A 27,588-nucleotide genomic window follows, 5' to 3' on the forward strand; every position below is an offset into this window, starting at 1 on the left:
TTTCAGATAAACAATGCTTTTTTAAATATAAGTAAGTTTTGTGCACTATTTGGAAATGACACACTAAAAAGTTTCTCATCGTTTACCTGAAACTCAATTTTAACTGAGCATTTTGTATCTTATCTAGCAACTCTAATCCAAGTGGACTTTGACCAAACATTCACCCAAACATTCACCCAATAAACATTCAATATGTCATCAGTCTTACAAAGATAGAAATGTACAGCATATTGTGGGCCACACACGAGACAACGAAAAATGAAGGATGGTCAAACGGCAAAGGCTTTAAGGGTGCAGCGGAGAGGGAGACCAATATGCCTGGAAGAGTCCGGGAAGGGGAGCATCACCAGCAGAAATGACTGTAGCTGGTGGGTAGAATTTGATTAGCCAAAAGCTGTTACCAAGCCTATGCAGCAGAAATGAAGTGTGGAGTCTGGACAAGGACAGCAGGAAAACGACAGAGAAACAAGACCGCTTGTGACAGACTGAGCCAATTCCCTCACCAGCGGTACAGCACAAGGCCTCCTGGAGCACAATTACTGACCCTCATCAATATCTCCATATGTACCCATAATCATCTCCATTTTTTTTTTTCAGCTTCAAGAGGACCACATGGAGAAATCTGAATGCAAAGCCTGCCACAGGGTATCCAGAGTTTCTGAGCCCTTAAAACAAAGAAACAGAATCTGATGGTTTGGGGTGGTTTTAAATAGAATATACGTAGATCTTTGGTCCCAGTGTACTTTGTGATTCTAGTTTGAAATAAAGGTCTGTGCTACAGTGTTGGGCCTTGGTCTTGGAGTCAGTAGATCTGGGTCCTTATCTCCTGAGTATGCTCGTAAGTGAGACAGTCTCTGGGCTTTAGTTTGCCAGTTCCAACGTGACAGTTTGGGATTATATGATTTCTCAGGCCTCTTCCAATTTAATATTCAGTAATTAACTGAATAAATCATCCATTCATGAAACACTTACTGAGAGCCTGCCATATGTAAGTCAATTTGTTAGGAGCTGTAATGAATATGAGAGTTATTTATTCATAGTTATTTATTCATCACTAGGCAAAACTCTGAAGGAAATAGTTTGCCCCTTTCTTCAACTTTGCACTGAGAGATTCCCTTGGACTCTCAACAGAGACCTGGCCTCTGGCCCACTGAACTCAAGCTGCCAGGATTTGTTCTAGCCAATCGGCTGCCTCTCCTTTATCTTCATTTCAGTCCTTCCCTTAAGCTTCCTCACTGAAACTCCATCTGTTTGCATTTCATTCCCAAGGTGGTCTTGGACTCAGCCTTCCAAGGTGAGAATTAATTCATCTGACAACTCAAAAGTGTCAAAGCCCTTAACAAAGAAAGGAAGAGGCTACATCAGAAGAACCTAAAGGTAAAGGTGGGCCTCAATCTTTGTTTCTTTCTACATATTAGTGATTTCAATCAGAAATTGATTCACATAAATCTTAGCAATGTTCTCTTAGGGCAATCTACCCAAGCAATAGGAATAAAAGCAAAAATAAACAAATGGGACCTAATTAAACTTATAAGCTTTTGCATAGTAAAGGAAACCATAAGCAAAATGAAAAGACAACCTACAGAATGGGTGAAAATATTTGCAAATGATTCAACTGACAAGGGATTGATATCCAGAATATATAAACAGCTCATACAACTTCATAATAAAAAAACAAACAACCCAATCCAAAAATTGGCAGAACACCTAAATAAGCAATTCTCCAGTGAAGACATACAAATGACCAATAGGCACATGAAAAAATGCTCAAGTGCTAATTATCAGAGAAATGCAAATCAAAACTACAATGAGGTATCACCTCACACCAGTCAGAATGTCCAGCATTCAAAAGTCCACAAACAATAAATGCTGGAGAGGCTGTGGATAAAAGGAACCCTCCTACACTGTTGGTGGGAATGTAGTTTGCTGCAGCTGTTACGGAACAGTATGGAGATTCCTCAAAAGACTAAAACCAGACCTACCATATGACCCTGCAATCACACTCCTGGGCATGCATCCAGAGGGAACCTTAATTTGAAAAGACACATTTACCTCAATGCTCATAGCAGCACTATTTACAATAGCCAAGACATGGAAACAACCTAAATGTTCATTGACAGAAGACTGGATAACTAAGTTGTGGTATATTTATATCTGGAATACTACTCAGCCTTAAATGATAATAAAATAATGCCATTTGCATGGAAAGACCTGGAGATTGTCATTCTAAGTGAAGTAAGCCAGAAAGAGAAAGAAAAATACCATATGATATCACTTATATGTGGAATTTACAAAAAGACAAATGAACTTTTTTACAAAACAGAAACAGACTTATAGACATACAAAACAAACTTACTGTTTTGGGGGGAGCGGGTGTAGGAAGGGATAAACTGGGAGTGCGAGATTTGCAGACACTACTACATATAAAATAGATAAACAAGTTTATACTGTATAGCACAGAGAACTATATTCAATATCTTGTAGTAGCTTATAATGAAAAATATGAAAACGAATATATGCATGACTGAGCTATTATGCTGTACACCAGAAACTGACACATTTTAAAGTGACTACACTTCAATTAAAAAAAGAAACTGATTCAGATAAAACAAAGAAAATAAACATTTATCAAGGTTTATTGGTGCTGTCAAGGAAAGTACCATCACATATCATCTTATCTGATCTGCATAAGCATCTGTGACAACAGTTTGTTATCCTCATCGATGAACCTGAGGCAAAGAGTAGGCAGTGGACTTACCCAGGTCAAAAGCACAAGGGCCAGGAGGAATCGAGGTTTCTCCCAGTATTAAACCAATGCTCTTTACAGTAAACAGCTAATCCACGGGCACATTTGCAGGCTGCCAGTATGTTTCAGCCAGCTGAAGTAACAAAGAGCTTTATAAAAAATAGAGTGGATTCAATTTATTTAAAATAATGTCAACTCAGTGACTTCATTACAGCATGCATTTTGTTTTGCTTTGTTCAGAGTAGATTACACACAATTCCTGCCACAGGAAGATTTGCTCACACAATACTACCCACCATACATATTGTAGCTTATAAAAAGCCTGGATAGTACTAAATGGCAATCAGGTGAATGTGGGCTTTCTTTGAGGGCAGGTAAGCCTCATTCCAGTCCTGTACACGTGTTCTGCTGGCCCCACATCTTTAAAGGAGGTGTGTGCGTGTGTGTGTGTGTATTACAAAGAAGGGGGAGAGGAAGTGGGTGAGGCAGAAAGGATGGGGGAAAAGAAACAGAGAGAGAGAGAACACAAAACAGAGAGAGGGAGAAACAGCTCCCCAGGACCCATAAGAAGTTAATTTAAACCATCATGACTTTAAGGCAATTGAACTTTTAATGATTTATACCACAAAAGCAGAAGCTTTCTAAGCTGTATTATTATACATGTAGCAATCTTTTAAATATTTTTTATGGCCCAGGGTCACTGTGATACTCATATAGTATTTTGTGAAATACAACGATGCCCTTAAAGCTAATCCTGGGTTCCGGGATGTCTACGCCAACTCTAATGAGCTTCATGCTGCTTTTAGTGGTCATGGACATTTTAATAAATGAGTCCTATTTCCTTTGGCTGGAAGGAGGGTGGGGGTTGGAAGAAAACTTGAATGAGTATAGAACACATATTAAACCAATGGACTTAGGTTAAAAATTCAGAATGGAGAGCATAGCTGAGCCAAGAAATGAAACCGGAAAATAAGGCAACAGAATACCTGATGCAAACTAAAGCAAAAATATGGAATGGGATGAAGGAATGCATTCTGGGGAGTTAGAGACAAGGGGAATGTATGGACGATGCGCCAGGCCCTGCTCATCCTGTTCATCGTGTGGTTTTTTTACAAGCACCAGTGTTCCTCAGTATACTATACACACTGTTTGTTACTCCTGGGTTCTCTGACTCCTCCCTTGCTATCTTACCAGTGTATATTGCTACTTTCCACTATAAAAGTCTATGTGGATACTCCTTAGGCACCTTGAATCATCTGTTGCAGCTGTGGATTTGAAAAACAGAAAGACAGTTGATACAACTGTAAGTTAAAAAGGAATGAACAGGCTCTGAGTGAGGGTGTACAGGTAGCAAAATATTTGTGTTTTGGTCTATGATACCTGTTGTGGCTACTTGGATACTTTCCTCATTTATTTCTGGATTTCATCTATGCTTTAGACAGTGAGATGGGCAAATCTGGATAGATAACTGCATTTGCTTCCTGGGACTGCCATAACAAAGTACCACACACTGGGTGCCTTAAACAACAGAAATCATTGTCTTACAGTCTGAAGGCTAAGAATCTGAGATCTGGGTCTCAGCAGGGTTCGTTCCTTCTGGGGGCTGTGAGAGAAAAATCTGTTCTATGCCTCTCCCTTAGCTTTTGGTGGTTTGCAGGCAATTTTTCACATTCCTCAACTTGGAGATGCATCACCTAAAGCTCTAAATTTATTCAACAAATATTCATCGAGCATCTACCATGTGACAAGAATTTTGGTGTCTGGGAAAAAACTGGTAAGCCACAACCTTTCTTTTGAGATAACAGTCCTGAGTGGCTACGAAGGGTTTGAGGTTAAAACAATCTGAGATCAAATTTCATTTGCACAATGTATCTGTGCTTCAGTTTCCTTATGTGTAAAATGGAGACAATAATAATACTTAATCACAGTATTTTTGTTAAAAGTTAGCTAGTATATGGAAAGTACTTAGCACACAGTGCCTGAAAAACATTAAATGCCCATGAAGGCAATTATTATCATTATGATATATTAATAATTAATATTATTATGATTAAATCTGTAGCACAGAGGAGGAAATAATTAATTCTGATGGGAAAAGTGTAAGCATGGATTCACCAAGGAGATGACATTCAACCTGGTCCTTGAAGTCAGCGTTAGGATAAGAGATGAAGCAAAAGAAATTTAACAACAAATAACAGTCCATCTTTTCTACTGTAGACACTGAAGTTGTCCAGAATTAAAATACTCTGGCATTTTAAACAAAGTCTTATAGCAAATATAAAAAAAGTTTCTCAGTTATTGCTGAGGTTCATAAATTATTATAGATATTATTTTAAAAGGTAGAGAGAGAATAGGGTAGCAAAATATAGCTGGAGATATAAAAAGAGTGGTTCAAACAAATACATGTACCATTGTAAATCTCAGAATTATATTTTGCAGGATAACATCATCTTCCTAGATATTTAGAGTTTTACCTACCAGATGGAGTTTGGGCTTCGCAGTAAGGTTAGTGACCACCAGAAAAAGCAAGACAGAGGTGCATTATCATTTTATTTATCAATGGTTAGAGTGCACATACAAGATGGCAATTTTTACCATCTCCCTTTAAAGCTGAAGGAACCATCTACAGGAGACGACAACACGCAAGCTTAATGTCAGAAAATGGGTCATGTGAAGCGTTCTACCGGCTTCAGGGGAAAAAATCCTTAAAGAATGCTGCCACAGGTGACAAAAAAAAAAAAAAAAAAAAATCAAAGGGAGAAAACTTGGAGAGAACTCAAACTTCAGTAAGACTCTTAAAGAGCCCTGGGGGAAAAGACACTATAAATATCTTTCATAGAAAAAGTTATAGACATAAAATAGAGAGAACAGATAAAAAGTAGAAAATATCCCTCCAAGGGTAAGTGTGGTAGGAAAATTAACAGTAAAAGACCAGTAATTCACAAATTAAAATATTACATATGATTCTAAGTACTTTAGTAAGATAATTTTAAAAATAGAATTTTCCATATTTCAAACAAAAAGTTTAGTTAAAAAGGGGGAGTGGGGGAAATGAATGTGGATGGTTAGCCAAGAAGGAAAACACTGTAATATTGATATGTAATATACTATTTGTATATTTAAACATTATGATATATTACATATATGTAATTTAAATGATAAATACAAATGTTTTTTCTCTATTTCTTAAAGAAGATAACAAAGTATTATTATTTGGAAGCTTAGTCTTGGCATAGAAAGATTTTAGCATTGATCTACATGGGTCCAAAAAAATTGCAGAAGATCACAACCCTTGTAAAGATTTTGTAGCACTCTCTCTCCCTTTTGGAGACAGCCCGCACTCTGTCTACGGAGTGTGTACCTACTTTTACTTTAACCTGAGCACCCAGTTCCCACACCTCTTTCCTTGTCTTTCTCTTGCCTTACACTCTATGCAGTATGTATCTTTCTAAATAAATCTACCTTTACTCAACGGTGAAAAAAAAAGATTTTGTAAATACCTGCAAAGAAACAAAATATTCAGGGAGAATGGTCAGCATCATAGTTAACCTTCTAAAGGGTAAATGTGTTAACTGTGGCTCTGCCTCTGAGAAATACAGATGGAACCTGGGATCATGATCCAATCAGTAAGCATTCAACACTATGCATATGGTCCTTAGTGTGTCTAATGATGAATAAAATATGAATGCTGTCCTTAAAGTTCCTTTGGTATGGTTTTTTAGTCACTAAATCTGTTGACAAAGCAAACCCTCCTTGCCCTGACTTCAATTTGCATCTCATTTATTCATGCAATAAGCATAATTGAACTTCTGGTATTAGAACCTGAGAATACTAAAATAAATAGAAGGGAAACGTTCTCAAAGCACAGAGTTAATGGAGGAGACGGTGCATTTGTAATATCACAGTAGTGGTCACCTCTAGTTCTTCGTGGTTAATTAGTAGGGAACCAGAGATAAAGAAAAAATATGTGAGACTGACTATCCTGACAGGACGTTTTCAGTGGCAAAGGCACAGTCACTATCAGATTTGTTCCAGGTTGAAATGAATATTGAGCCTTCCTAGTGCTATTGGGTCACTTTGTTTTGGGTGTGTTTGGCTGTAGCCAATACTGTGATTCATCAGTGTGTTCTCACCACAGCAGTGAAAACGGAGGGTTTGTGAAACAGGGTTTAGAACGTGGGAGAGGCGTTCAAGCACAGACTATAAAGGGGAAGGAGATAAGAGGCAAGAGTGTGAACCTACGAGGGAAATACATGGCATGTGGAAAGGAAACAGGCTGGGGCAAAGGACAAGTGGCAGAGGAAGTCTGAGAAGCCCGAATCCTGTACCCAGTGGGACTTGAGGGGCAACAGTCTCTTTCTGACCAGATGTCTTCATGACGGATTGCTCCTATTTCTGGAAATATTATATGATGGGTCATCCCCATAGGACATCTTTTCCTAAGTGTGCTTTGTGAAAGACTAGTTCCATGAAATAGTAATCCATGAACATGAAAAATGGGTTCTCTGGTCAAATAAATTGGGAAGCTCGTCTCCTGTTATATCAGTCATAGCCCTGCAGGAAATATAATTCACTCAGATGGTTCAGGAGTTCTCAGTCTCGTCTGTGTGTGTGTGTGTGTGTGTGTGTGTGTGTGTGTGTGTTTGCTGAAACTCTTTGGGAGTCTGATGAAGCCTATGAACCTCATTTCAGAAAATACATACAATAAAATACATAAATATTACAAAAGGACTCCAACTACATTAAAATTTAGTTAACAAAATATTCTTAAAAACAAACTTTAGTATAGGAATAAATACACTTCTTTACTAACCCATTTAAATAACATGACCTAGCATCAGATCTCATAACTAACATAGTTTCAAAGTAGTAATCATGATAAATACTATGTCAAGATATCAACAAAACCTACAATGCAACATAAAAATACCTGTGATATCTGTTGATGAAAAAGCCAAATGTGCTGCTAACGCCTTTTGCTTACATTCGTAGCTGAGAGAAATGCTAAATTTCTTTTAGGGGTTAGTGAAAATAAAGGAGTAATTTTTTTTTACTAAGCATGTTCAGAGTTTACTTTCTTCCAATCCAAGTTCATCAATCTCATGTTCTATCTGTATATGTCAGTGGGATCCTTAGACCCCCCCAAGCTAAGAACCCCAAGGAACAGACTTTAATGAAGGGATTGCTTAAGGAAGTACAGGCAGGGTTAAGGAAATAATCAAGGGATGCAGAAGCACTCAGGTAGTGGCAACAACAGGGAAGCCTGGGGCAGAAACAGGGAGTCATGGGGAGAACCTGCCGCATGAGATCTGTAGTCACAGAGCAAGCCAGCCATTGCCGGAGGACTGACACCAAAGCAAAAGATGCTGGGAAGAAAAATCCATTCTCCTCTTGCCCTTTTTATCTTCTATAGGTGTGTTCTATTGACCAAACCCTACAGAAGGTCAGTTGGCACAAAGCCTGGGTGAGTCTTTTCACAGGGTCAGCCTCCAGGGGATTCAGAGTAGGGCACACAGGGGTGGAAAATGGAGTGGTGCGGAAAGACACACAAGAAAAACTAGCCCACTAGGTAGCTACGTTTCTTAAGGGCAGATTTTTCCAAGTACTTCAGTATACTAACATGCATTGTGGTTATTCAATATATGTATTAACTATTAATTTGATAAGAAGTGTTGATTAAAACTATCTTATCTCAGGATCCATTTTCCAAGAGGAGTAATATTATGTGGAACAAAAGTTTGCTGATGCTGCCTTATGATTTTCTGGAGACATACTTTACCTGCATCAAGTTATTTCCCTGTCTAGTCAAGGTAGCATAGTAGTTAGCAAACACTTGTGAAAGACCAGAAAGACCTGATTTCTGAGACAGCTTTAATTATTGGCAGCAGTGAGAGTTGAGAAAAAGCCTTATGAAAAGAGAATGACAAGTTGTCTTGTTTCTCATCAGATAGTTGAGAAACTGCCCATCCTATTACAGCCCCTTGGGGAGCCCATCCCCTTATACCTAACTCGGGACTCCAAACTCTTCTGGCACGGATTTCACACAACCCAAGTAGTCAGCCTGGGTCCTGGGCAGATGAGAAGAGCTTACAGCTACAGCCTTTCCACTGAGAACATCAGCTTGTGGTAACTACTCTAATCACAAGCTCTTTCACTGTGTATGTTTTAAACATCATGAATAAACCACGGTGTACTCGTCACTCAGTTAGCTAGCTCCCCAGGACAGCACCTGGGCACAGATTAGCCAAGAGCTAAAAATTACTTTGTTGACAGGTAGACACGAGCAAAAAGAAGGAACTTTTGGATGATTATTTACTGAAAGGACCCTGATTCTCCACCCCTTCCTGCATCCACATCATTTGCAATGTGACTTTGCAGCTCTTCCCTTTAAGGGGTGGACTGTTTCCCTCACTTCGTGTATCTGGTGTGGCCTTGCAACTCGCTTTGTACAGTAAAATCTGGCAGAGATACCAGAATGCCAGTTCTGAGCCTAGGCCTTAAGAGACCTTGCCTGCATCCACTGGTTCTCCTGGAACACTGCCCAGCTGCCATGCGAATAAGCAGCCTAAGCTGCTGGAGGATGAGATACCATGTGGATCAGAGTCAAGTTAGACCATTTGTCTCAACCAGGGCCTCAGACGTGTGAGAGCCCAGCCAAGATCAGTAAAGCTGGCCCACATAAATTCATAAAGAATTCATAAAGAATATGAAAAAAATTCATAAGGAATTCTAGCCAAGGCAAGCAAAAGTATGCAGTGGATCCCAGCTTACATTGCTGACTTGTACAATCATGAGCAAAGTAAATGGATATTGTTTTCAGGCCCTACTTTTTGGGGTGATTTGTCATGCAGCAGTAGCTAATTGATTTAATAAAACACAGGATTAACTTTATCTGGCCCCAATGGCAGAACACAATACTGAAAGGAATGTGGGCAGCCTAAAAAAAAAAAGCCTGGTAGGTTTCTTGCACTTGAAAAATGACTGGCAGATTCTCACAGGTAATACAGAATGGAAGTAGCATAAAAATTCAACTGGACACTTCACATTTGTGTGCAGGACTAATGCTGAAGGGAACAGTTACAAACCCAGGCATAGTACAAGATGGGGGAGGTAACCAAAGTCAAAGAGAAAAGTGCAATTAAAAAAAAAGAACACATTCTTAAGCATCCTATATGATGTTTCTGAAAATCTTGAATTTAGCAATGCTAGAGCAATAGCACTTATGACCTTGACCTTGAGGCCTCCAGCCTCCTCATGGAATCTTAGCGAATATGCTTTTGTGAATGGGTAGGAGTCTTCAAGTCATGGTCCACCTCTGGCAGCTGTGGAGAGGAGTAGTGAGCATCTTGACACAGTATACTTATAGAAAAGCCACTACTGATTCCAGATCCTTTAGGATGGCAATCATCCAAACAGTAATGCCTCCTGCCAACCAAAAAAGTATTCTATAAGATAATGATTGAGAAATTATTTTACCAAGGTCAAAAAGGCTTTACTTCTTTAAATAGCAAGTTTAGAGTTGTATAGGAGGACCAGCTGTGGGTCAAATGTTGTAATGCCAATGCTGACACATACAAAAATAACAATAAAGAACATTCTTGGAAATAAGATGCAAAAATCTTTGAAGTGGCAAACTTCAGTTAGCAACTACCAGGAGAAGCATGAGCTTTGGCACCAGATGGATCTGGATATGAACTTTAATTCTGCCACTTAAAAGCTACATGACCTTGTCCATGTTGCTTAATGTCTCTGGGGGTATTTCCTGTTTTAGAAAATGGTAAGCGTAATCACTACAATAGCCTCACAGGGTTATTGTGAAGATTAAATGAGATAACACATATCAAACAATTGACACAGTGCCTGGCTCATAGCAAGTGCTCAGTAAATTTACATTGCCAGTTCCCTATGTTGAAAGCAAAGCATAATCTCCATGAACATTTTGCTTTGGCTATGACAGTGTTTAAATTGAAAGAGTTTTATCAAAAGCTCAATCACACTCTTTGGAGGCAGTGAAAAGCATGACTGAGTTGTAGATAATAAGCAAAATGGAGAAAGAATGCATCTTTGTTTGATGCTGTTAGTCACAGTCCAGGAGCCCTCCAATTTTCAAAGGATTGTGTTCCAAAACTTAATTTGTGAGTCACTTTCTGGAAACAGTTTTTATAGATGGTGGTTAGATTCTCAAGCCACCTCAGAAGAGTACATTTGGTCCATAATATGGTTGACTAAAGTACTTTAACTCTGGGTCCCAGAGCAAAGCTAGAGGTGGTAGAAGATGTAGTGAAGGAGGGAAGAAGGGACATTGTGGAGAAGAAAACCCAAAAGCACTGGATGAGTGAAAAATAACTAATATTTATGGCAAGTCCTTTAGATTCCAGGCACTGAACTCCGTGTATAGCAGTTTTATTATGTAATCCTTACAACATATCCTTGACAAAGGAACTTCTCTCATGCTACCTAGAATAAACAACAATAAAAACAACCTAGAAACTCAGAAAGATTAATTAATTTGCCCAAAGCCTCATAGCAAGAAAATAGTAAAAGAAGAACACTTTGAATGTGGTAAAGTCAGTGACTATTCAGGGAGTGACCAGAAAAAAAAATGCAGCTAATAGACTTCGGGTTGTGGCATTTTTATAGGGAGAGATCTTTTCCAGTTATTTGGTTAAATATTACTTTACAAAAGTGTGTCTGTATGTGTATCCATATATATACATACATGTATACATATGCATATATATATATGCCTATTTAAATAAATATTAGATTGTAATTAAATGAAATCTAGGCAAATGATATGAAACTTTTAAATAGCACAGAAAAGTATAAAATGAAGGCTAAATATCTCCCACCACCTAGTTTTATTTGTATTCTCCTAGAAAAATACACATGATCACTGCTCACACAAAAGAGAGCATGCAATGCCTACTTTGTGTATCACTTAATAATACATCTTAAAGCTCTTTCTACATCATCATCAATAAGTCTAACATATTCTTTTCACTGATGCAGGGTACTCTGTTCAACATATTAACTTAATTCATTGGCAGTGCCCTGTTGAAGGGGAATATTGTTTTCTGGAATATTGTTTGCTATTCCAAGGTACATCCCATTCACATATCTTAGCATCCTTTTGCAAGTGTATTATTAGGGTAAATCCTGAGCTGTGAAGTTGCTGGTTCAAAGGTTATCTATAAATTGAAATTTTTGATTAATAATGCTTTCAGAAATGTTGCACTAGTTTCTGACTCTATTCATCTTGTCTGAGATGGCTTCTTTCCTCACATCCTTACCAAAGCTAAGTATCATTGGATTTTTAAATTTTTGCTAAACTCACAGGATAAAAATTGTATCTTATTTTAATTTTCATTTGTTTAATTGTGTGTGATGTTTATCATTTTTATATGTTTACTGGTCATCTGTACTTTTCTGTGAATTGTTTCTATTTGTTAGATATTTATCTTTTGCCCATTTTAAAAATTGACATTAGTTTTTTCTTAATGATTTGTGCAAACTCTTTGACAATTAAGGAACTGGCTCTTTGTTTTTCATGCGTCTTGTATATTTTTTCCTTAAGAGACACTTTTTAACAATCAGTCTTTTCTTCAATTTCATCTTCTTAAGCAAATTTCTGATTATGAGTTGACTTCCTCTTAAATTGGCTTGCAAGAGAATATATTCTGGTTATGCTATTAAGAATATTCTGGTATGTGTAAAAGTTATATTTTCTTTTAGGAAGTAACAAATTGGCAATCAGGTTTTAAACATACTACTCAGGATTATGTGTGTTTGTGTATGTATGTTTGTTTTTGACTGTTTGTTAACTTGAGTTCTCCTTGAGAGACAGATTCAATTTTGGTGAGCTAAGAAATCATTTTCTGATCCTGCAAGACTGAGAGCAGTACAAGGGGTCATTGTTAATGCCATGTTCATGCTACTTTGCAATGTGGTTCAATGTGTCCCATATGCCAGCTAGTCAGCTTCTTCTGGCAGTTCCCCAGCCCTGCCTTCACCCCTTCATTCCAACTTTCATAAAGCATGCTGGGCATCAATAGAAGAAAAATGCGAAGACAGGGCTTGGGTCTTTGTTAACCGTGAAGAATTCTGGGGAGATGACTTGTTAGAGAGCATGAGGCAGCTTTTAACATTTAAAGAGAAGATTAGATGCTGCACAGGGAAGATTCAAGGGGTTTGGAACACTGAACCTCTGAACTGTGTGCACCTCCTAAGATCCTCATAAAAGCTCACATTTACTCGTCTCAGTTCAAGATTGTTAACGATCAACATTTGTTTACATATTTTGAAGCTTTAAAACCATAGCCTGTCAAACAAATAATTAGCAAATAGTTACATAATTCAAAGAACCTGAAGTCTTATTCAAGCTCATGCAAAATCTGTTGTATTTTTTAATAAGTGTATACTGATTTCACATTAAATCTTCTCAAATAATAAAGAAAATCATCCTGATATCATTTTTAAGAGTAAAACCACCATTCGACAGGATCGGTTACCTCTTCCACGTTGTAAATTAGTTGTCAGGACTAATTTTAGGCTGAGTATTATGCTGTAAGAACTTCCTGTCATTTTATAAATTGTCTAATTACTTTTGGGGGACATGCCAATTCTATAATTCTGTAATTTAAAAAGTAACAGTTATAAGTGGATTGTATATGTCTACGCCCACAATGCTATTGTGATCCTTAAGTGTTTTTTCCCTTCTGTGCTCCTGTGCTTTACATGCTTCTCAGGTGAAAGCACAGACATTCTTCACGCACTGGGCAACATGTGAATTTTTATAATAGCTGTACTATTATCATGTGATCTGTAAGTGAATGAGAATTTAAAGAAAAACAAAATACCCCAAATCATGCGCTGTAGCTAATTATTTCCAGTTTTGCAATTTTGAGGTGCTGATTTATTATATACATATGTACATGTGTATCTATCTGTAAATATTCATCCAGCTGTAGATAAATATTACCATTTATGAATATGTGGTTCATATATATGAAGTACAGCTGTAAATGAATTCATGTATGAATAGAATTAATATACCTATGGAGTGAAATGCAATTATGAATATATATGAACTAAATTCTTAAATAAGACAGTATCTGAATAAAAATATATAAGTAGTATAAAGTGTGCTATTCATTCAAAACACATATTATTTAAAAATGTTGAACATTTTCAACAGCCCCCTTTGTAGCAAAATGCATTTGTGCATATATGCACAACCTCCTTTAATACATTGTGGACAAAGGAAACCATCCTTGATTTTCAAGGGCAACTAAAATCTGGCTGCAATAACGAGGATATAGAAAATGCTCTTTTTTCCTTTAAACTCTTCAGAGAACAAAGATTTTCTAGCCACAGATCTTTAATAGCTTCTGTTTAGATTCAGGTAGATTGTACAATACAAACTATAAACAACAGATGTTAATTTGAATTTAAATGCAATCGAATTGTCCATCAAAAGGATTATCGTTCCAATTTATAATTAGCCTCAAAATAAATGAAAACCTATTCCTGTCTAAAATGAAGCTTAGGTCTGTTTATAGAATAGTCATCAGATCACATGCTTCCACTGCTTACAGATAGAACACACTCTTCCCTAATGGGTTTTTAAATAAATCCATGTAACTGTCAGCAAAGAAAGAACAAGCTAAACGGACAGATTTTCCTCTTCCTCTAGCAGTCAGAAGGTCTGATATGGTCTTTGTGCCCATCTACCATTTTCTAGAACGAACTCAGATTCCATCCTGAGAAAAATAAATCTTCTGATGCAGTTAACCTTAATAACAAGATGAATTAGAAGTGATTACACTTTTCCTCAAGATGAAACTTCTTTGTAGATGGTCATCTATTTGTATCTGGGCTGAAAGATTGCAGAATCCAGTGAGAGTGTATAACATGTCATCTTTTCTAGAACAATTCTGTTCTGCCCATAAGTAAAATAAAGGAACTAGACAAAAACAGGTGTCAAATTCCCTCATTATGTGTATTCTAAACACAAATGTCTTCAGAGTCTACAAACAAAAACCTAAACACATTCAGGGAATTCAGGTAAATAATCATTCTGCATGCTATTAGCAATATTATATTACTTTCTGACCTTCAGACATGTCTTCCTATGACCTTTTCTTCCTTTCCCATTAAATGTTTAAACTTCTCTTTGCTTGTGAAGCCTTCCAGACTCTGCCTCTCAACTTTCTCCTAATCCCCTCTAATACCTCTTTCACTGCATCACTTTTCTCTTCTGTCAATAAGATGAATCCTTGACCCTGCTTCACCTTAAAAACACATTCATTTAAGTCAGACTTTTTATACTTAGAACAGTCTAATTACTAAATAATTTTTAAAAAAAAAAACAAGATTCAGGCAGTGAGAGAGGAATGTTCAGTCCCCATGACCAAGCTTCAGCATAATGTACTGCTTGACATCACATTCCTTACAATGCTGTTGGGGGGGTAGTTTTACTTATTTATTTTTAGAGGAGGTACTAGGAATTGAACCCATGGCCTCATGCATGCTAGGCATGTGCTCTACCATTTGAGCTATACCCTCCCCCTTCCTTACAATGCTTTTAACAGTTTTCTCCATGGTAACACAGGATGACACGCTGACCAATGACCCAGTCTCATACATGAACTCAGGTACGGGTGCAACCACCAATATGCCAGACCTAACTCCACACCACATTTCTTTGCCATTCAAGACAACAAGACAGGATGTAAATGAGTAAGACCGACATCATTATACCAGCGATCAAGACTGTTTTAATTTCTTAAAATAAAAGGGGAATTATTTGAAAATGCTAACACTTTATTAATAGCAACAAATTACTCACCACACACCTCAGAAGTGATCAGAGCTCATCAGTATGTTGTATCTCTGTGGTTAAGACCCCCTGCTACAGACTGTCGCTTTTTCATACACTTTCTCTGAACCCTGTCATTCACTGAACAAGGTTAGCTATAATACAACAAATCCTTTACTGATTCTGTAGCTAGGTTTAAAAATAACTGAGATCAGTAAAGCCCAATGAGATATATAAAAGTTTTTGAATTAAAAAATTGGGGTCAGATAAGCATGTAAGAACATTAGATGTGGACTGAGTTAAGCCCAGTCATACTAGAGAAGAAGAAATACACTACCAACACTTGGAGTTGCTAGATTAATCTACCCACTCCTCAGGCATCACATAAAAATCTCAAAATGTTAATTAAAATCTTCAAAGCTGCTGACTAATGCTTGTGACACTGTAGAACTTTGCTGTTCAATGTGGTAGCCACTGGTAACCTGTGGCTATTTAAATTGAAATGAAAATGAACTAAGATATATTAAAATTAAAAATTCAGTTCTGTAGTTGCTCTAGTCACATTTATAGCCTATAGTTTGAGAGCAATGCTGTCCAATGGAACTTTAAGAAAAGGGAAATGTTCTATTTTTGTGCTGTCCAATAAGTGTAGTCACTAACATTGTGGCTACTGAGCATTTGGAATGTGGTTAGTGCAAATGAGTAAGTGAAATTTTAAATTAATTTTAATTAAGTTAAATTTAAATTTAAATAGCTATATGTGGCTAGTGGCTACAAATCCCCATCACTGCAGAAAGTTCTGTTGGACAGTGCTGCTCTAGAACCACAGGCTCCCTTACGCTGGGATGCCAAAAGGAGGGAAGAGAAAGGAAGAATGTAAGAAAAAGGGGTGGTGCTGTGACAGAAAAGTATTTTCTCACCACCTACTATCTGCCAAGCACTCTGTTACAGGCATTCCATATGTCATTTCACCTAATCCTCACAGCCCCAAATTGCTATTGACCTAACAGCAGAGACTCAGAAAATCCACATCTACTTGACATCTCATGCCATACTCTTTCCACTACTCCTTGACATCGGTATGATCATGAATGGATGTATCCCTATGGTCAATATATATTTATCAGAAAAAAAAGAGATTAAAGAATGCAGTGTCATGTCATTAAGACACGTCAAAAGAAAGGAAATGCTACTTTATATATCAGGCAGCAAAAATATGAAATCTGTTACCTTAAGAGATGGTATAGACTTAAAAGGAAATAGAATTATGGAAAACGAAAAGACTTACAGTTTTGTTATTAAGGGAAGTTAGAAATGAGTGAATTGCCAAAAATAAAATTATAGTAACAGTGACCATCATAACAACAGCTATGATTTTTTGAAACCTTACTGTGCTCAATACTTCAAGCTCATAATCACCCACTCTCCGAAGTACAGGTGAGGGTGTCACTGTCAGAGATAAAATAGCAATCTGGAAAGCAGAAAGGTCAGGCTGATTAACCTCTTTCTTATCTTCTTAAGTGAAATTTTCCAAAGCCTTCTCATAGGTACACACAACAAAGTGATGAAAGAATAGATAATGTGAGTATCAGTCAGTGAAGAAATGTACTGCTATTATTGAAAGTCCTCATTTAAGTTTTAATTTGCCTGTTTCTTAATTATCCTTGCATATGTCCTAATTTTCTCCCTAAGCTTTGTATCTGGTAATCATAATCACCTGCAAGACTGACATTAAAATTTGCTAGTTTGGTAGGTTTGGGTAAATGACTTAATTTTTATGCACCTTTTATAGCTGTGTCAGATTACGGTTGATGTTAGAAAGAATCTCAGTCCATCTTGGCCTTAATATTGTCTCCTTTCTAGTTTTTATCATCAAGATTGGGGCAGAACTGTTGGGGATGAGAGTGCATTTAAGGAAAAAAAGGCTGTCTACAATATTCAACTCATAGTGGCTGGAAATAACTTCAGGAAAGCTAATTATTAAACAATCAGTAACAATAATCCCTTAATTAAAATAATGTACATGCTAACACCTAACCTGATCCTTGGCACATAAAACTCACTTAACAACTGGTTCCTTTTCTCCTTTTCCTACTCTTACCTCCTTGGCCTGTCAGGTTATAATATAAATTGTAATTACAAGTAAATTTGGCTCAATGTTTTCCTCTCTGATTCAAGGTCACCACAGAAAAATAAAATTTGTATTCCATATCTTCTGTAAATATGACTTGAGAAAAACTTCCAATTCTGACTTTCAAATTTCCTATAACTACTACTTATGCTAATAGATACTTAGGCAACATGTATTTCAAAAGATTGTCAAATTAAGATCAAACATTTAAAGAATATATGTGTACCTTAATAACAAAATATATTCTTGGAAATATACTACATTATTATACCTATGGGCTGAAAACAAGGTGAGGAAAATATACTCTTATTTTTTTGTGTAAGGGAACTTTAGAAATTGTTCCCATTGATTGAATAATTTATGATGGATTTTTATGGTGGAATATTATGTAGCCATTATAGAGAATGAAGTAAATCCATTATTATTAGAATGGAAATATACTCAAGATACAAAGGTATGTGAAAACAACCAGATGTACAAGTATATGCATGCTGTGATTTTTTTAAGCAAGCTGAAAATTTTAGTTGTTGTCAAATTGATAGATGAAAGAGTCATGGATGGATGCTCGTACGTTACTGTTATTATCATCATCATCAGGTATCACAAACACACAAAATCAATAGTAGTTACCTCTACAGAGGGTGGACTGGTGAGGCATTTATATTTTATTTTTTACTTGCATACAATTTAAATTTTCTAATCATGTATATGTATTACTTTTCTATTTTTATTTTTTATTGAAGTATAGCCCTTTAAAAATATCATCAGAATTTATAAGGGCATTGACATTATAATCCACTTCTGTTATCCTGCTTGTATTGAAACAATATAGTATATGTTATTTTTAAATGATCTTTTATATTTTTGATAAAAGGTTTATCTGGCCTATCATTTTCTCTGCAAATTCACACTGCCAGATGGCTGGACATTTAAAGGACTGCCTTCTAAAATAACAGAGCAATCCTGGTTTGGGCACAGAGCAACTTGGTCAAAGAAATATCAACAGGTCATAACTGCCCATCCTTAAAAGAAAAAAAAAATCAAGGCTTGCATCTTCAAAGAAAGGGAGGTGATATAACATCTTCTATTTACTTATGACTACTTTCAGTAACGCCACCTTCTTTTGCGTGTTCCCCAGATTCAAATCAGGCTTGCATGAATAATTATTTGAAACCTAGTCAGGGCTCCACTAAAATCTGTGTACAGTAAAAGCCAGTGAAATCTCCCATTATTTTAAGAAAATGCTATAGGCTTTAAGAAGCTAATTACATTGAAATATAAAGGGTAGATCCTGGGGGAAAAGGTCTAGCACCTTAGGAGAAACAGGACACCTATTACAAATAAAGACTTGTTACCTTGTGTTCTTTATACCATTCCCCCTTTTTTAAAGAAAGGGAGTGTAGCAAGTTTTCTTTCATTCAGGATGAAAATCTAACATTCATCCTGGAATAAGAACTGCCAGCCTTTCCACATTAAGGGCTTGATGAGCCCTTGGCAATTGCTCTTTTGGTCCAATGAATCAAGCATGAATAACAATTTCAATCTTTTTCTTTTTATGCAAAAAAGACTAAGGTCAGGATTGGCAGCCTTTTAGAAACTAGGTGTCAGGGAGTTAAGTCCTGTTTTATTTGGCTCATGAGCATCGCTGAGAGCCAGCACAACAATCCCAGACAGGCAACAGGGACCAAGAGATGATCTGGCGATAAGATTCCTTCTGCACATCCCACATTTGCATACATTCTTGGATAAAATACTCAGAAATTTTACATTGTTCCTGAGATCTTTGAACTGAAAGAATAGAATGTATTATACTGCAGTGGATAAATATACAAAGTGGTGAATAAATAGACAGTTTTCAGATTTGCCATTTTTAATGAATATGTCTTAGGGTAAGTTACTTTTCCTCATAGAGCCTCTGATAGAACACTTGCTTATTACATGGCTGACACTTGTTTAGAAGCCAAAATTGGTGAATACTCTTCTAACATTTTGCAGAAGTGTACTTCAAGGAATATTGATCCCTTATGGCATTTCTTAAAAGTTAGGATTCCGTGATCAAAATATTTTGGAAGTATTTTGTACTATATTCTCCTATTGGTAATTCATAGTGTACGTCTCCATATTCTAGATTCTGAGTAGTCAAAAAAAATGAACCAGTTTAAAAATTTGTTTAACATTATTTCTGAATCTTTTTTATCACTGAAATATTTCCTGATGTATTAATATTTTATTACATTAATATTCTACATAGAGGATACTTTGGAAAACACAAAATAATCCTACCTGTTGGTAAGAATGGAATAGTCTTGGGTCCCACTACAACAGAAGACAGTGAGTATCTCAAAGGGAAACCAGACAGAAAGGAGAGATTCACATGCTAGGTCTGTGACCCAATCAGCATCCTGAAATTAGACTAATTAGTCTTCTTAATGGTGGATATTCTTGTCTTATGAAACTCAAATTTGGACCAGAAGCAGAGTGAGATAAACCACTGGGAAAGCAGAGGATGCTCTTAGTTATCCCTAGAGATCAACTCAATCTCATTTATAAATGAAAATAATAAGCCCAGAGATATGACATGATTATGCCCAAGACTACTCTAGTGGTCGGGAGCAGCCCTAGCTTGAGAACCCAGTCTTCTGAATCTGACGCCAGAGTAATTCTTGGCAGCCCACACCAAATTCTGCCCAGTGATGAGCAGAAATACTATTGACTGACTCAAATATAACTGAACATTAATGTTACTTTTGGGCCCACTTAAGGCCACAATGAGAAATGGACAATTAAAGACATTTTAAAATTGTTTAACATTTCTTCTATGCATTATAATTTCTATTGTTCCTAATACCTCTGAACTGTAGAAATGAAAAACAATAAAATGCATAGCAGTGGAGTGTACTGGCCAGATGCTACCCATTTATTGAGCACAGAAAACAAAAAACAGCTTCTAAACTACCACAAGTTAAAAATCACCTAGTCTAACAGCAGCAACAGTAGCATGTAACAGTAGAAGCACAATTTCTCACAATCCAGATGGTCCTGGGCTTCAGTTCTTCAGCTTGGGGTGTGGCTTGGACACAACTATGACCACGGTGGTCTCTTTGGTATGGTTCTAGGGTCAGCTGCTGCGGGGCTTCATGTTCTCCTGTTGCATCTTTTTTTTTTTTTTTTTTTACTTAGGAGGCGAATATGGCCTGGGGAGTAGCTGTGGAGTCAATGCAGCAGTTGACCTTAATGGAAATCATACAACGTGTCCTCCATTATGTAGGAAGGTGTAGGCATTCAGGGCTACCATCTGGTTCACATCCACATTGCAATGAGCATGCTGTATTTGTGCAGGTGCCAAACATCTTCAAGGACAGGAATAATGTTGGTTCTCTTCTTGGCCAAGTTAATGAGGTCACACAGCCAGAGTGGTGGGAGAACTCAGCTGCACAGACCACACCGTGTTGGCTTACAATGTCAGAGACGTGGGAGACAGTGGTGCCCTAGGCAGCCCCAAGGTAGAGCATCTTGGCCCCTGGCTTGATGTGGATCTGGTCCACACAGCCCAAGATTTCTGCAGCCAGCTTGGAATGGAAGACGGTTTTGCTTTATTTACTCTGGGAGGCTAAATAGGGATGAACTCCTATCCCTCATCTGTATTTCTGTAGGACTGTAAACATAAACTGCCTTACGATGATGATAAGAAGAAAAAGAAGGAGGAGCAGAAGGACAACAACCACAACAACAACCAGCAGCAGCAGCAGTAGTAGTAGTAGTAGTAGCAGCAGCAGCAGCAGTAGTAGTACTACTACTAATAGTAGCAGCAGCAGTAGTAGCAGCAGCAGCAGCAGCAGTAAAGTAGCAGCAGTAGTAGTAGCAGAAGTAAAGTAGCAGGAGCAGTAGTACTACTACTATTAGCAGTAGCAGCAGCAGCAGCAGTAGTAATACTACTATTAGTAGTAGCAGCAGCAGCAGTAGTAGTAGTACTAGTAGTAGCAGTAGTAGTAGCAGCAGCAGCAGTAGCAGCAGCAGCAGTAGTAGTACTACTAATAGTAGCAGCAGCAGTAGTACTACTAGTAGTAGCAGCAGCAGCAGTAGCAGCATCAGTAGTAATACTACTACTACTAGTAGCAGCAGCAGCAGCAGCAGCAGTAGTAGTAGTAATAGTACTAGTAGTAGTAGCAGCAGCAGTAATAGCAGCAGCAGTAGTAGTAGCAGCAGCAGCAGTAGCAGCAGCAGTAGTAATACTGCTACTAGTAGTAGCAGCAGCAGCAGTAGTAGTAGTACTACTAATAGTAGCAGCAGCAGCAGTAAAGTAGCAGCAGTAGTAGTAATAGTACTAGTAGTAGTAGCAGCAGCAGTAATAGCAGCAACAGTAGTAGTAGCAGCAGCAGCAGCAGCAGTAGTAGTACTAGCAGTAGCAGTAGCAGTAGTAGTAGCAGTAATACTTACTGAGTGTTTTCTTTATCTCCAGTACACTTCTAACAGCTTTAAATATTTTACATCATTTAATCCCTACAATAATCCTTTGAGATAGGTGATATCATTTTTCTCACTTTACAAAGTGTGGGAACTGAAGACAACTGAATTTTAAAACTTGCCTTAAAGCTCACAGCTCTAAGTGTCAGAGACAGAATTTAAACCCAGGCAGTGTGACTCCACAGGTTGCAGTCCTTACCATTATGTACAGTGCCTGGTATATGTCTGTTGATGATCATTTGCCTTACCCATTTCCACAATCACTCCTTCTTGCCCATGACTGACTCCTCCATTGCTGACCTCTAAATCTGATGAAGTATCAGAATCACCTAGAGAACATCTTTAAAATAGGTACCGTAGTCCTCTCCCCAAGATACCCTGATCCATACTAGACTAGGTAGTTCCAAAAAGCACAGCAGGTTAATCTGGAGGTTCAGGTCCAAAGACCCATATTTGGGAGCCATTGATTTGGAGCCTTTCTGTCTGGGACAGTTGTCTTGTTCACCAGAGACACTACCTGAGTTCACAGAAGCCAGGAGAGGAGGAAAGGCACGAAGGGTAGCCAGCTAGTCTGGCTACCTCAGCACTTTAGCCCAGGGAGTCTTCACATCCCCTTCTCACACTATGAGGTCCTTGAGGACAAGGACAAAGCGTTAGTCGGAATTAAACCTTCCACGATGGCTAGACCAGTGCCTGATTCACAGTAGGTGCTCAGTTAATACTTACTGTCTAGGTTCTGGGTGAATGTTATTGAAAAAAGGCAATAAAATAATGGTTTTCCAAAGAGACTAAGAAGAGTTTTCTAACTAAGAATCACCTATTGCTCTGATTATAAAAGAATCATAAATCTCCCTGTAATACTGTAAATGGCAGATACAGCAGGAGGGCTTATTCACCATATTAACACAAAGGAAGAAATAAGAAGGGCAGAACAAATGGGTGCAAAGGAAGAAGCCATATTTAAATGCTGCCTGGTTGAACAAACTACATATCAATTTAGAGATTAAATATAATCATCTATGTTTATTTTACCACATTCATTAAATCAAGTGAGTATATTTTTAAAAATTCTTTCAAGGCTGGCTCCACAGGACCCTCAAATGAATTTACCACTCATCCTCCTTTCCACTGCTGCCTAATTGGCCCACCACAGGCTAATAGGCTAACAGTACTCAGCAACCATTTATCTTTTCTGAAGTCTTCTCCTAGAGCCCCCTTTAAGACTAGCAGTAGGTTTTCACTTGAAGCTATTTGTTCTCTCTTATTTGTTTGTTTATTTCAAGCATGTTGGAGAGGCTTCTCTGCCATTTATTTCTGAAGCAAATCAGGAACACTAATGTTCTTTGTGGATTTTTGGAAACTACCCCAGTGGGAGCAGCTTGCTGTGACCAGGATTTCTGCCTGTGGATGGTGGGGAGGGGGTACTCAGGAAGGCTGCAGAGACAGAAAGGAACACTATAGCTAGGTGAACACATTAATGTTGCTGAGCTGAGAGGCAGAAGTCCTGATTCTAAGGAGATGCAACCAGTGAAAGCATGCAGACAAGACTACCCAAGGGCCAGCATTTACCTCTGTGCAACTGTGTACAAAGTAGCAATTTCTGGCTGAGATGGAAACTCTTGCTTTCCTTAGACATGGGAATGTAGCACAGATGTGACATTGCAGGTAGAGAAAAATCATGGGTGCTGAAGCTAGAAGAAAGCTAACAGCTCATTTTGGGGTGATGGGGAAAGCATTGTGGATGAGGGGTGGGTAGGAAAGTTCTCAACTTTCTCAAAACCTGTACATTTCAATCCTGGCTCTGCCATTAATTGACATTGTATCCCTGTCCAAATCACTTTACTTCCCTGCCTTCCAGGGTTCCCCATCTGTAAAATCAACAAATCCACCCTGTTGGCCAAGTATCCTTTCCATTTTAATGTGCTGCCTCCAGATGAACAAAGATACACACATATTTATATCTGTAAGATAAAAAGCCTTTGACTTTTTACCTTAAGGTGACTTTCAGGAAAAACAAATTGTATAAGAAAATGAACATACATTGGGAATTTTTTTTTAAAACAACCTGCAAAGTATATAGCCAGAGATCAATGTTATATACCTTTAATCTAATCATCTATGTACTCCTAAATTTCAGTATAGGGATGTTAAAAGCAACTGATAATGAACCTCAGGTCCTATAACGGCCCTTATCAGAAGAAAAGGCACTACAGTATCTATTTATGAGAAAAGAAAATAAGATAATTTCTGGAAGGGTATTGAAAGGTAATAAAAGATGAATAAATGTTTTTAAAATGCAAATCAATTATCTTATTATCCTGACACAACCTCTAGTTTTATTTATGCATATAATCTATACACACATACTATATTTATATTGTTATAATAATGGTATACATAGTATTTTATATTTCACTATTTTTACATATATCTCATAAACATACCTTGATGTTTCCAAATGATTATCATTTTAATGACTTTATAGTATTAAACTATATTGATATACCATAATCTATAAAATTATTATTTTTGTCTCTAACTTTTTGCTATTAATATTGATTACAGTAAAAATTTTTATGTTTAGCTTGTTTTGTTCCTGTTAAAATGTTTCCATAAGAGAAGGAGAATTTTGAATGCAATGGATATGAATAAATTTGTGACTTTTTGCTACAAATGGTCATGTTACTTTCTAAAGGGATTAACAATTGATAATGCCACCAACAAGGAATGCACGCATCATTTTTACCAAAATCTCACCATCTTTAATAGTTGTCATTTTTGTGATATAATATCTTATGCTTTTTAGAACTGGCAGAGTAACAATGATGTATATGACAAAGGGTCCTCAATAAATATGTTTTTGACCCTGCTCATAAAAACTCTGGACTTAACTTGGAGATTCATTTATTCATTCATTCACTCTAACTCATTCATTCATTCATTAATACAATCAAAAACTTTTCACTAGGCACAATTACGTAATGACAAAATGTTAGGCCCCAGCTAAGCAAAGTTAGACTTTCTCTTAACAGTTCAGTTTTTCAAAGAGAGAAATTTTTATGAGCACATATGTGGTCAACACAGTATGTTTCAGGATGCATGACATAGATGAAAAGACAAAAATTAGCTCATTATTTTTCCTTGATAGCATACTTTCAACAAAATATACTCGGTATCTCTAACGAACGGAACTCGTTTCTTAATCTATGCCATGAATGAGCAAGCTACTTCTAAAGATGTGACCCAGACTCTTTTCAGAGGCAGAAATTTCTGCAAAGACACTGGTAAGAATTGTAATCAGCTAAATACTAATTCTGATATTCTCCTTCTTCCTCCTATATTGGCTTTCATTTCCTCTATGTGCCCACTGCAGTGTCCAAAACATAAGAGGTCCCTAATAAACTGTGACTTTCATGACTCCTTCTCCTTCAACCCTAAGTCTGTATACTGTTCTTCTTTAGGTTCAAGTTCCTTTACCCGAAAAATTCTACCAGGCCCAGACTCTTACATATTTAACTATTCTCCAACATTAATCCTCCCTCAAAACGACAACAAGCATCATTAACTGAGTGCTTAAAATGTGCCATGCACTGTAGTATATTATTTTATTTAATTCTTACAAAATCTGCTTTATACTCCATTACCAGAGAAATTATATAACTGACCAAGGTCACAGAGCTGACAGGTGAGAGGGCTGGGGTTCCCATCTAGGTGCTGTCTAAGCTCCCCTTTTAAGCTCGCCTTTGAGCCCAAGCTGTATTACGGTGCTTCAGCTCTGGAGAAAGGCCCAAGATCTATGCCCAGTGTCCCTATAGCATTGCTTACCTACTGGATGGTATGCAGGAGAATAAAAAATAGGGGAAAAAATCATACAAATGTGTTAGGCAAATTTTCCCATGATAAAATAAGTGGTTAAATCTTATCAATTCAATCCACACCTTCATGACTAGGTGATTTAGAATGGTCACTATTAAATAGTCACAATTTCCATGATGATTAACTTAATGGAATATTATTGTGAAGATATGACCTCGATTTTATCGTAAACAATACCCTCTGGCTCCATATTTTACTGTGGTTCATTAATGATCCCGAACACATATGAAATGGGCCCTCACACATACAGGCTGTCTTCTGAAAGAGAATGTATTTCTACACCTCACAATGGAGAAGTTCCACGTCTCTACTGATACTGCATTTGGAAGCCACAGTGCCACAGTGAGTTAAATTTTGCACTGAATTTGGCTTTATTGCTCATGAATATCTTAAGATAATCACTGCTGAACCACAGCCCAAATTAAACAAAGTGCTAACAACCGAAGTGAGAGTTCCTCAAAAATCACCTTTGAAGATCACTGATATGGACAGAAATTGAAGTTTTACAACAATTTGACTTTTACTTCACTGAGATCTCATCAAGTTCCATGTTTGAAAGTGCCACACTATTTTCTTCCCAAGCAAAAGAGGTTTGCTATTAATGCCTACAGTTACTGATGGCCTCTGCACTACCAAATTCTTTTGTATTATCTATTCCATGGTTTTTTTCTTTTTACACAAACTATATTTTGTGCGACAATACCAATACATACCAGGCACTAACTTACAACTTTTTAGTCTCTTAAATTAAACCAATAGGAATGTGTAGATTCTCATGCACAAAACAATGAGATTCACTCAATAATTCTTAAAATGTACAAGGTAGTTTACTTTTAGTAGTAAAAGGTGTCATCAACTGAATCTGTTCAACAGGCAGATACAGAGCATGATGTCAAAAATACAGGGGTCCAGATTCTTTTTTAAAAGGAGTTTTCTTTTTCTTTTTTAAACTTAGGGATCTAAATTACATAAACCTTTCTCATTCTTTGTTTTTACATTTTTACTGAAATGAAAGGATCAATTTTGTTGGGGAAAATGTCTCTGAGATGCATTCTATAAACCATGGCAAATAAAATCTATCTCTTAGGAATTCTTTGGTACAGAATTTCCTACACTTTGTTCAAATTTCTTTTTCTTATAAGTGCAGTGATACTGGAAGCTTTCCTATCTTCCAAATTACCTACAGGAACTGATACAACCAAACTTCTTTTAAGCCCAAATAACTTCTACATTATTAAACCAGACCTTCTGATGTGACTCAATAGCTAATCCAAAAGAAAAAAATCAAAATCAAGGTTATAGAAAAGACTATTGATGTGTCTTTTATACTTACTATGTTTTAATTTTTTTCCTTTTGCTTGAAAGCATTATCATTCTATTTCTTAGATAAATTAGTGTCTCTGAATTTCGTAAATAAGCTTGGTACAACAGACCCATTCACACATATGGTAGAGATTTCTATAATGCATGCCATTTATCCTTAATGGTTTTTATTTGAAATTCTCTTTGTGGAGTGCAGTGTTAGTTTCTTTTGCTTCATGAAACACTTGT

The 27,588-nt window shown here is 37.1% G+C and overlaps 1 protein-coding gene and 1 pseudogene across 10 annotated transcripts in view; both read right to left on the reverse strand.

Annotated features, from left to right (window-relative positions):
- The window catches only part of SEMA6D (semaphorin 6D), a 518,494-nt gene that overhangs the window by 474,451 nt on the left and 16,455 nt on the right, over positions 1-27,588 (reverse strand). The gene's annotated exons all lie outside the window — the stretch shown is intronic.
- LOC102507293 lies at positions 20,136-22,548 on the reverse strand (annotated as a pseudogene).

This window comes from Camelus ferus, chromosome 6, assembly GCF_009834535.1.
Source record: "Camelus ferus isolate YT-003-E chromosome 6, BCGSAC_Cfer_1.0, whole genome shotgun sequence".
Lineage (NCBI taxonomy): Eukaryota > Metazoa > Chordata > Mammalia > Artiodactyla > Camelidae > Camelus > Camelus ferus.